This window comes from Podarcis cretensis, assembly GCF_951804945.1.
Source record: "Podarcis cretensis genome assembly, chromosome: 13".
Taxonomy (NCBI): domain Eukaryota; kingdom Metazoa; phylum Chordata; class Lepidosauria; order Squamata; family Lacertidae; genus Podarcis; species Podarcis cretensis.
Window position 1 is genome coordinate 25,298,433 of NC_137182.1, and position 10,534 is coordinate 25,308,966.

General features: G+C 44.2%; 1 long non-coding RNA gene across 1 annotated transcript; it reads right to left on the reverse strand.

Annotated features, from left to right (window-relative positions):
• Positions 1 to 795: 795 nt before the first annotated feature.
• Positions 796 to 9,387, reverse strand: LOC307201781. The gene is made up of 4 exons (XR_013832757.1): positions 7,881 to 9,387; positions 6,527 to 6,689; positions 3,573 to 3,756; positions 796 to 1,944 (listed from the first exon to the last, which is right to left on the reverse strand). It is a non-coding gene; the product is annotated as an uncharacterized lncRNA (long non-coding RNA).
• Between the last annotated feature and the right edge of the window lie 1,147 nt (positions 9,388 to 10,534).

Below are 10,534 nucleotides of genomic sequence, written 5' to 3' on the forward strand. Positions count from 1 at the left end.
AAGATATATTACTACTTATTTGTCATTTATAGATAGAAGAATATATAGCTTTTTATTTCCCATAAAAGGCAAGAGGAAATGGGTGTATCTTTTGTGATTGGTTCTAGCAAACAACCAATAGGAATTTCAATCAGGCTGATTGGACAGAGGCAGCCACAGGAGGAGCAAGGGGGCTGGATTAAGGAAATATAAGTGCTGGCCAGAATGGCAAGAGGCCAGGCCAGAGCTTGGTAACCATATACCACTGTGCCTCATATTTATTTGTCTGACAAATAAATTACTATTTTAATTTCTCTATTGCTGCGTTGAATATTTCATTCCAGCTAAGCGTTAACCACAAGCAGGGTGCTACATTTCCTCCCTCCAAATTCTATATCCTTTTTGATGTGCATTACCCAAAGTATTCCAAACGTGGCCTCATGTTACATAATTTGCATAACTACATCATATTGGCAGTTTTATTTTCAGACACTTTCCTAAAGATCCCTAATATGGAATTCAGGGTTTGTTTGGTTTTTCCCAACTGCTGCACAATACGTCTATATTTTCATTCCACCACAACTTACTTTCCCACTTGGTCATCAACAGTTCAGATTCTATGAGCTGTTATGTGCGATCTTACCATATTTTGCCTCATCTTGCATTTGCCATTTTAATGCGCATTCACCCAGTTTGGCAATGGGATGCCCCAATTTTTATTGGAGAAATGTTGGAGGGTATGTTGGCATGATATTTTTGGTGCTCCACACAATCCCTTTTTGTTCTTACTACCTTGAACAAGTTGCTTGTTCAGAAGACCTGCCCATCTCACTCATAATTAAGGCTCATTTATGAACAACTTAAATTGTACGGGTCCTCCTAATACTGGCCCTAAAATGCTTGGTGTCCATATACTAATGGGAATGCTTCCAAACATATGTAGAAAGTTTTGTTCTCACCACTGAGCACCCATCCCTAATAATGCCCACCCATTCCCTCATTCTTTGGATCCAGACGTAAAGCATGTCAGCAGATTTAACCCTCTGCCCCCACCCTGCAACATTTGGGGAAAATAATTTCCTCTTTCTCCCAAAGAAAAAAGTGTGATGATTGTGATGCCTGTGTTTGTCCAGTGGGGTCTCATTCACAAAATGCCAGAGAGAGATCAAACCCAGGTGATATGTGAAATAAAGAAAACATTACCTCTGAGACTAGACAGAATGCATTTTATAGCCACTCTACCACTACATAACTTTTCACAAGGTATAGTTTCCAAACTTTCTTGAACCCAGCAAAACTACTTATGTGATCATACTGTGCCAGTCCCCTCCCCTCAGGGGAAGGGCCATAGTTCAGTGGAACAGTACTGTATTGCATACGGAAGATTCCAGGTTCAATCCCCTGGCATCTCCTGGTAGGAGTGAGAATGTCCACTGTCTGAAATGATGGAGAGCCTTCTATAAGTCAGTGTTGAAAATACTGAGCTAAATGGATCAAACGAAGTGGGAAGGGCAAGCCCCTCTCAGCCAAAGGTACATGGTGTTTAGTACTGGTCACAAAGAAGGCAGTTTGTTTAACATTTATATCTTGCCTTTCCTGCAAAAAGCTCAAGCATATGGTGTTCCCACCTTGTCTCTTGTTTACTGGCACAGTAAACCTGTGAGATAGGTTAAGGCTACAAAGAAGAGTCATTGGCCCAAGGTGACCAAGTGAGCTTCATGGCTGAGCTTGAGCTGGAATTTGAACCTGTGTCTCTCCATTTTTAATGTGCCACTCTGATCACTACACCACACACCCTCAAATTTAGCTTAGGCAAAATCTACTGAGGATGTGCCAATACATATGAAGAAATTTATCTAACCATCAAAAAGCAATTCTCTGGCAAATGTAAGAAGAATGCAACATCAAAAGCAGCAAATCAGAGGTGTTCAGGGGATGACCAGCTGTTTAAAGACAGTATTTCACCTGAATGGATAAAAAGAAATGACAAAGTATTAGCATTTAATTAGCATTAAAATGTATAACTTACAGTTAGCAGAGAAGAGAAAGGATGGGAAGCAGAATAATTTGTACTTGATTTTAGTGGGCTGCATTATTATAAGTACAGTGGTACCTCAGGTTAAGTACTTAATTCGTTCTGGAGGTCTGTTCTTAACCTGAAACTGTTCTTAACCTGAAGCACCACTTTAGCTAATGGGGCTTCCTGCTGCCGCCGTGCCGCCGGAGCACGATTTCTGTTCTCATCCTGAAGCAAAGTTCTTAACCCAAGGTCCTATTTCTGGGTTAGCAGAGTCTGTAACCTGAAGCGTATGTAACCTGAAGCGTCTGTAACCCGAGGTACCACTATAGTAGTAAATCTCTATACTGCCCTTCATCCGAGGATCACAGGATGGTCTACAATGAACTCCCAAACCTTTCTGCTTCTCCCACTTCAACCCTATGTTGCACACTAAGAACTGCTATTTTTTTGCCAGTTTTTAAAATTGGTTTTCCATAATTTTAAACAAACTATCACCAAATTAATACAAATTCAATACAAATTTAAAAGCTAACTTCCCACCCACCCCAGGTGCCCCCTCTATTTTCCTCCATCCTTTGCTTCTCCCAATAAAATAACTCTTCAAACTATCATTTCAAAGTACCTTCATCCCTTCTCCCTACACATCACATGTTCAATTACCAATTTCTGCTAAGGCTTTTATAAATTGTTATAACCTGTCCTCGGAATAGTTGAGCAGAGTAAATCCTCTTTTATCTATCTGTAACAGTCATTCATCAATTTTGAAACATTTCCTTCTGATTCCTCTTGAGTAACACTTTGCTTCATCCCAGACAACATGCACACATTCCTCCCTACTGCTGCTGCGTTCAGAGGGTGAAAATGAAACCTCTAGGGTTTTTTTTTGTTTTTGTATAAATATATAATATACATCCCATTTATCACTGCCAATCTCCCAGCATCACCCCCAAGAGGACGACTTTATGATATTTTAATGTATTAAATCTTACAACTCTAACCCAATTAAACAAATCTTAGTTGATTAATTGTATGGTTTTCAGATGATTCAGGAAGTGGTCTGGTGGATAAAATAAGTGTTTGCAAGCTGGGCAGAATAGGTCTTTTTAAACAGACACCTAAAAGCAGGGCGGGCGGCGATCCCCAGTGGAGAGAATTCCAAAGGATTGACACCACCACTGAGAAGTCCCTGTCTGATCTCATGTAGCAACAGGCTGGAGAGCAAAGCCTCTAAAATTAGTCTTAAAAGCTAAGGCAGGTCAATATGGATTGGATGAATTAACAGTCTTTTATACCATTGCCTCCAAAGTTAAGCAAATTTCTTAAAAAGCTAAAATGTTATGTGCTGTTGGATCTGCAAATTTGCATCTAACACTCAGGATCTGAATTTTGAATTTGTGCCATGCTTCAGCCAATAGACGGTGCACAGTGTTGAACTTAGCAAATGGTAAGACAGAAGTGTGGAAACATTGCTAGCTATTAAAAACAGAAAGAGATGCGGGCAACCTGGTTACTACCCTAGCAAGCCTGTGGGGCAACAGGACTGTTGGTTGTAGTTCTGTGTTGAGATGCTCACCTCCTGTTCATGCCTATTTATTCATCCACCCATCCACCTCGGGCTCCATGATCACCAGCTCTTGCCCTTCCAGCTCCCCATGTGTCCCAGCATTGTGATCCTTTAAGAGAAGGACAAACGGCGGAGCAGTTCTCTCCACTTGGATACCCTTGGTGCTGAGGTACGACTGCAGGGCGCTGAGAAACTGCGGGGGGGGGGGGGACAATAACAGGTAAATAATGTAAATTTATTGGTCACCCCTGACTGGAACCTAGAATTGTTCCCTTCACAATCTCACTCCAGTTTGTATTTCCTCTTGCAACTGTGGGAGTACCAAATAAATGATCAGGGAATATAGCAACCTGCCTTATACAGTGGTACCTCGGGTTGAGTACTTAATTCATTCCAGAGGTCCGTTCTTAACCTGAAACTGTTCTTAACCTGAAGCACCACTTTAGCTAATGGGGCCTCCTGCTGCTGCTGCGCCACCAGAGCACGATTTCTGTTCTCATCCTGAAGCAAAGTTCTTAACCTGAAGCACTATTTCTGGGTTAGCGGAGTCTATAACCTGAAGCATATGTAATCTGAAGTGTATGTAACCCGAGATACCACTGTATTAAGTCCATCCAGTCTAGTGTTGTCTACTCTGACTGGCAGCCACTCTCCAGGGTTTCAGGCGGGGGAGATTCCTAGCCCAGAACCCGTTGGTTCCTTCCAATGCTACTACAATTCTATTATGCCTGTCCTTGTACTAGATGTCATCGCTGTGGCATGTCACTTATTCCTCACTTTGAAGAAACAAAGCCGCCTTGTTGGCTAGGCACTGTGTAGAGTCCTCAAAGTCAACCGGCAAGCATTAAGAAGGCCTCTGGGGAAGTGGGGTCTTGACAGACAGGGTGCCAAGCTCAGAAAGCTCTTGACTTTTAACTTGAGTATCTCTTGAGAGATCAGAGGAAGGGCAAAAGGGAAAAACAAGATAGCGAAAGGAGAGTGGCACTCTTACGTTTGAGAGTCAATTACCTAATGGAACTTTGTGGTAAAAATGGGCCCTGTGAGTGCACACACAGGGGTGCATGTGTGTGTGTGAGTGCACAAGCACAGCAAACCGCAAATCCTCCATCACTACAGATGTAGCAGCCAGCGTCCTCACTGTGGATATGACCTGCTCACCCCCATCCTTCTGGGCACTATTTGGAGTAAGACGTTGAGATCTTAATCTAGGGCTGTTTAAACTGTGAAGGAGACATTGATTGGTGGCTTGTACAGCAGCCCAACAAGGAATGAACTAACCTGCTTTTGTCAAACCAGGTAGTGGATTTTGTCAGCTTGTGACTCCTCAGTGGGCTGCATTTGGCAGAGAATCGGGCTGGCCTCCTTTAACCGTTTTTGTTTTTTTCATGGTAAATTAATCAGATGACATATTAAGGGATAATTTTTATTCTGCCATTTTTTAACCAGTGGGGCTGTAAGTTAAGGGCGCCTGCCTTTATCCCTTGAGGCCAGGGGTTTTTTCCCCATCTGGAAGGTACTAGTGCGTTCCAGCACCTCTCCCCACACCATGCCTCTGGCTCATGAGAAGACTCTCCCTGGAGCACAAAGAGGACACCCTCTATGGGCACTGGAGAGGGTCTTCTCATGAGCCAGAGGTGCAGCGGGGCTTTAATTAGGCTCTTCAGCCTCCCAGGCTAACAGTTGAGACATGGAAAGAAGTCTTCCCTTCCTCAGCTCTGCAAGGCGCCCTGTTTCTCCAGCTTTTGCAAGCAAGCAGAAGGGACAGGGCAGCTCGCAGAGCTGACAGGCAGGGAATAAGCTTCTCTGCGCTTCAGCTCTGCCCGTCCACAGAGCTGCCCTGCACTTCCTGCTTGTGCGCAGAAGCAGGAGGGACAGGGCAGTGTTCTTGCACCTTTTTCTCCTAGAAAGAAAAGGACTGCTTGAGACTGTGTTTCCAGAAGGACAGCCATGTGAATCTTTTGCAGCAAAGTGAATGAGAAGTATTGCGGCGCCTTAAAACGGGGGTGGCAAATCTGTGGCCTGGCCCACAAAACCACATGCAGTGGCTCACCACCTCTCTGCTTAAAGGCTACTGATTGTATACTGGTTGGACTCAGAGCAGACCCACTGAAATTAATTGGGCATGACTAATTTAGGTCCATTAATTTCAATGGGGGAGGAGGGTGGCGCTGTGGGTTAAACCACAGAACCTAGGACTTGCCGATCAGAAGGTTGGTGGTTTGAATCCCTGCGATGGGGTGAGCTCCCGTTGCTTGGTCCCTGCTCCTGCCAACCTAGCAATTCGAAAGCACGTCAAAGTGCAAGTAGATAAATAGGTACCGCTCCAGCGGGAAGGTAAATGGCATTTCCGTGCGTTGCTCTGGTTCGTCAGAAGCAGCTTAGTCATGCTGGCCACATGACCCAGAAGCTGTACGCCGGCTCCCTCGGCCAATAAAGCGAGATGAGTGCCGGAACCCCAGAGTCGGCCATGACTGGACCTAAAACTCAGTTGGGTCACGTAATCCTATCAAATTTAAGCTTTTGTGGACCTCAGGCCACTTTTTGTCAAGTGGTGCATCACCACATATTGGGTTTGGTTTGTTGCTTCAACAGGGAATGTTGAAAAAAATACAAACGTTGGCCTTTCTGCTTACAAGTGGTAGCTTTTGGTGTTTTCTTCTTCTTATTTATTAAATTTGTTAAGCACTTTCATAATATCCAAGGCAACCCACAGCAACTTACAAGCTTTTTATGCATTAAATGTATTAAATTGTCTCCCAAGACAGACAAATGCCAACAATGTATTAAATTGTAAATAATTAGAGGATTTTTGGGAAAAAAGCTTGTTTTCCGGAGTGGGCTGGGGTTATGTTGTGCTCTGCCCATTTTTTTCAAAGGCACTCTTTTTTGTTAACTCTCCAGGTGTTGCAGAGCGAATTCTAAATAAAACCTTGCTTCCCATTCCCCAACAAGAGCCCTCTTACCAGCTCTCTGTTCTGCAAACGGTCCAGCATCTTCCACTGCTCATTCTGGGTGGGTTTCTTAAGGACCCAGCCCTGCACCGGCAGACACAAGAGACTAAGGAAGGTGAATAGCAGAAGCAAGTGCATCCCTCTTCTCGCAACAGCTGCCTTTGGGAAGGAGTAGCTGGGAAAGAAAAGATGGCAAGTCACAGCCAGAGAGGCAGGAGGAGTAGAAGATGCCACATCACAAGTTGGAACTGGCAACAGGAAGGTCCCTGGACCAGCTCACAGTTGGGTTTGTGGCAAAGGTGAAGAGGCAGCCAAGCTTTTAAATCTGAGCTGGAGCTGACCCGCAGAACGCATTCAGTCATTTAAAAGTGCCAAGTAAATCTTAATGTCTCTGAGCATATGCAGTGTACCTCCCCCACTCTAACACACAAATACTGAGAACAGCACAAGACTATGGCATAATTTCCAGGCAAGATTGTTAGTCCAATATCTATTCTTTTACATTTCTTAACGCCAAGTCTTGCACTTGAAGCATGTGGGGTCTTAATAATTAGTTAATCTGCATGTGAAGAGTGCATTTCTTTCTCTCCCCCATTTGATAACAACAGCCTCAGTGCAGGTCGTGTTAAATAAGAATCAGCCTGCAGTCCCAGGTTCTAAAAGTTGCCCTAAAATGTTACCAGCAAGGCTCCAAATTTATTTATTTTTAAAAGCAAGCAACAACTTCCATCTATGGAAATGATCGTTGTGATCATTTGGGGGAAGGGGCAATCCTAAATCAAATCTAATTAAGTCTAAATACGTCCAAGCTTAAACAACCAATCATTGCCTCCCTGCTTACTCCTGCCTCCATCTCTGCCCCTTTCCTTGATCTCCCTTGTGTTGAATTTTAGACTTTAAGCAATTTTGACCTAGCCTCTAGTACACAGTAAAGTATTGTGTACACTGATGGCAGCATCATAATCTAATCAGGAGTTTTAGCAATTTAAATGAAATTACAACGATCATTTCCATAGATGGAAGTTGTTGCTTGCTTTTAAAAATAAATAAATTTGGAGCCTTGCTGGTAACATTTTAGGGCAACTTTTAGAGAGAAGCACACATTTACCAAAGCAATAGTTCATCCTCCCTATTTTCCTTAAATGTTTCAGTAGCTTCCAACACCCCCTCCCAATGCATTAAGTATGAATTTGAATTTATTGCAAACAAAATCAATTGGAGGTGACCTTGCTTGAGGACCCACGCCCCAAAAAAATATCATTTCTGCTCTGCTCTGCTCTGCCATTAGGATTCCTGTTGTGCTAACTGATAACTCTCAATGATGGGATCCTTGCAAAAAGAAAAAAAGGAGACAGGGAATCCGTACCTCTTTCTCCTGTTTTGTGCTTCAGGATGCAAAGTCTGCGAAGTATGGAGCAAACACCTTTCCCCCTACTCTTTTTATGTAGTTCTGCAGCTAGAGAGGGAGGGGAGCGAAAGCGCAAAGGAATCACTGCCTGTTACCGCTGGCATTCCCTGCGTTTGCAAGTACGTGCTGTACCACTGCTGCCCCCCATCCCTGGTGATTCTGTAGCCCCCTCAATACTTCTTAAAAGCTTCCCTTCGTTTCTAAGGCCTTCGATGGCACTTCACATCTAATTTCAGAGCAATGCTAATGCATTTTTATTTTATTTTTACTTTTTAAAGATACAACACTTGAAGGGCTCTTGCCAAGCCGCTTTGCGTAGGCTGGTGTCACAGCCACAACCCTCCCCATCACAGACCACCCCACCTGCTGCCCTGTAAACAAAGGGCGCATATTCTCTATATATGCTACAATGGCAGCAAGAATATTAATAGCTAGAAATTGGAAAAGTGAAAAAAGGAATGGCAGGATAAATTATTTGAATACAGTGGTACCTCGGGTTACATATGCTTCAGGTTACAGACGCTTCAGGTTATAGACTCCGCTAACCCAGAAATAGTACCTCGGGTTAAGAACTTTGCTTCAGGATGAGAACAGAAATCATGCTCCGGCAGCGCAGCGGCAGCAGGAGACCCCATTAGCTGAAGTGGTGCTTCAGGTTAAGAACAGTTTCAGGTGAAGAACAGACCTACGGAACGAATTAAGTACTTAACCCGAGGTACCACTGTATCTCGAACTGGCAAAAATGACGGATGCGATTAGGAGACAGTCTAACCTAAAATTCCAAAAGGAATGGGAAATTTACAGAGATTATTTTAAAAAAACAGTGTCCCCAAGTCAAAACCTGCCTGGATTTGCTTTGATTAATTTTTGCAAAACACAACATGGATTACAGTGGTACCTCGGGTTAAGTACTTAATTCGTTCCCGAGGTCCATTCTTAACCTGAAACTGTTCTTAACCTGAAGCACCACTTTAGCTAATGGGGCCTCCTGCTGCCGCCGCGCTGCCAGAGCACAATTTCTGTTCTCATCCTGAAGCAAAGTTCTTAACCTGAAGCACTATTTCTGGGATAGCGGAGTCTGTAACCTGAAGCGTATGTAACCCAAGGTACCACTGTACAAGTATTGTATGCGGGAAAACAGTAGAAATGAAGAAAGGATAAATGGAGTAGTTTAAGTCACTGCCTCTCTGACTGTGGGTGGGAGAGTTTCCTTTCAAGACCCCCCTCAATGCCTGATGCTTTAACTCTTGATTGTGAGGTTTATATTTATTTATTATACAGAAATTCCCAGAGATGTCTGCAAACTAAGAGATTATGGTGCAATGCAGTTCTTTGAACTTAAGCAATGCCAAGTTGTCCATAGGGTGATTGTACTGGGTGCAATTCCACATCACTCAATAGGGCTGGGCGATACCAGCTTTTCAACATCGCAAGAAGCAGCATTCAATTAAGCCGGCCCATCAGTGCAAGGGGACGCAGGTGGCGCTGTGGGTTAAAGCCTCAGCGCCTAGGGCTTGCCGATCGAAAGGTCGGCGGTTCGAATCCCTGCGGCGGGGTGCGCTCCCGCTGCTCGGTCCCAGCGCCTGCCAACCTAGCAGTTCGAAAGCACCTCCGGGTGCAAGTAGATAAATAGGGACCGCTTACCAGCGGGAAGGTAAACGGCGTTTCCGTGTGCGGCTCTGGCTCTGGCTCTGGCTCTGGCCAGAGCAGCGATGTCACGCTGGCCATGTGACCCGGAAGTGTCTCCGGACAGCGCTGGCCCCCGGCCTCTTAAGTGAGATGGGCGCACAACCCCAGAGTCTGTCAAGACTGGCCCGTACGGGCAGGGGTACCTTTACCTTTACCTTTATCAGTGCAAGGATTATTGCTAGCACTACAGGATTTCCCGTCTCCGCCATGTGCTCCCGAAATCTGCTCCAGAGGATCGTGGGAACCCCTAGATTTAGGAGGGCACACAGGGGGGAGAGGGAAAGATCTGTGGTACAAGCAGTGATCCTTGCATCAGTGCAACTACTGACTTAGTTAAATACACCCCAGTTGCAATTAAGTGGTTGATGGGGTTGAACAGTGCCAGTGAAGAGTGTAACTTGGGTGGAATCTAGACAAATATAAAAAACATCATGAAGATGCTTTAAAAAACTGTTTTGAAAAATATATATATTGAATTTGCCATAGCTCACCATCACCATCTAGTGTCACATTTGTTTAATTGCACTTTACAACACACTTAAAACGCTTTATTTGCAAAGCCCCAAACCCCGAAACAGCTAATCAGCATGATTTATCCGGAACTCAGGTTGTCTTTTTAATAAAGCGTAATAAAATACACCAAACCCTCATGACGGCCTCTCTTTTGGCACAAGGGGGCATGTTTTTATACAGGTATTAAATCAGAAATAATTATTCGGAGATCAGACATCTTTGTGAACAAAATATATATACACATATGCATGTAAACTTACCCCTGAGTCACTCAGGGACAGTAAAGGCACTGAGCAAAGTTAAGACAGGCGGAGGAAGGGAAAAGGCAATTGTCTGAAGCAGGGCTTTTTCCAGGCAGAACTCAGGTGGCACCTCTCAGGTGGGCGCCATTGCCATTCTAAGAGAACAAG